Source organism: Triticum dicoccoides, chromosome 3A, assembly GCF_002162155.2.
Source record: "Triticum dicoccoides isolate Atlit2015 ecotype Zavitan chromosome 3A, WEW_v2.0, whole genome shotgun sequence".
Lineage (NCBI taxonomy): Eukaryota > Viridiplantae > Streptophyta > Magnoliopsida > Poales > Poaceae > Triticum > Triticum dicoccoides.
Window position 1 is genome coordinate 691,133,086 of NC_041384.1, and position 1,252 is coordinate 691,134,337.

Here is a 1,252-nt window from a genome sequence, read left to right on the forward strand (position 1 = left end):
GATGCTGATCGTGTGTTGGACAACTATGCAATGAAAAAGTGAGGGACATGATGTATCAAGTTCGTGTGGATGTTGTGAAGTTCTACTATGAGAAGAAAGGAGAGCTGCTTGATGACACATTGGCATGTTCAAAAGAACTTGAATATGATCAGTACCTGGAAGGCAGAATACCATGGTTTAAGGAACATGCATGGCCTCATCTTTGTGCTTATTGGTGCTCAAAAGAGTTCAAGTCTTTAAGGAAGAGAGGGCGGGAATCTCGCTTCAAGAGTGAAGATATTGCTCAAAATCGGGGAGGTTCACTGCCATTTGTGGAGGCTCGACAAATTCTGGTATGTCACACTTGTATGAGATTTTTCGCAAATTGTTTCTTGTTATTTTGTATTTCATTTAGTTGGTCTTGTAGGCACAGAAATATGGGCCTGAGAAGGCTACCACCCTGAATACGTATGCTGCAATGAAATCTGGATTAAAGAATTGGGATGGCAGTGGCAGCATCAGTTCCACCCTCAGCGGGAAGGCAAAAAAATGCCACATATGTTCTTGCTCGTCTTCTTAACACCAACTATTTGTTCTGTTTGCAAGTTTACAAGTTAAAATTACTATTGTTCTAGGATGATTACTGTGATTTGGCTAGAGCCGCACATCCTGATGATTGGGAGGAGCGAGAGTTAGATGGGTAAATGTTATATGAGTCATCAGGTGGCATTCCTCATGGGCGACTAGCAATAGCGGATGGAGCAATTAAGAAGGCTGATGTTATCTCAATAGCTAGAGAGAAGAAATTGAGGTCTTTATCTTCAGCATCATTTCGGCGAACTATTCAAGAAAACGAAGAACTGAAGCGACGAGCTATTCAAGAAAACAAAGAACTGAAGCGACGTAATGAGAACCTTCAAAAGATAGTGGATATGCATGGAAGACTTTTCTTGGTACTTGCAAATTTGTGTACATGTTTCAGATTGATTGTTCAAACCAGCTATTCTAATGTTGCATACTTGTTCGTAGGCCCTTTTTAAGGAGATGGGAAAAGAACTACCAGAGGAGCTACGCCAAGGAGAAAGTTTCCAACCACATGTAAGTACATTACTTCCTGAAACTTTTTTCTCAAACTGATGGTCAGCCAACCATTGCAAATAAAGAGTATTATGTTATTTGAGTAGCCATTAGCCACATCATGAATATCTTAGATCTTATTGATTAGTAAGGTACTTTATATAGATTTCACTTGATAGATGGCACTACTTCCTCT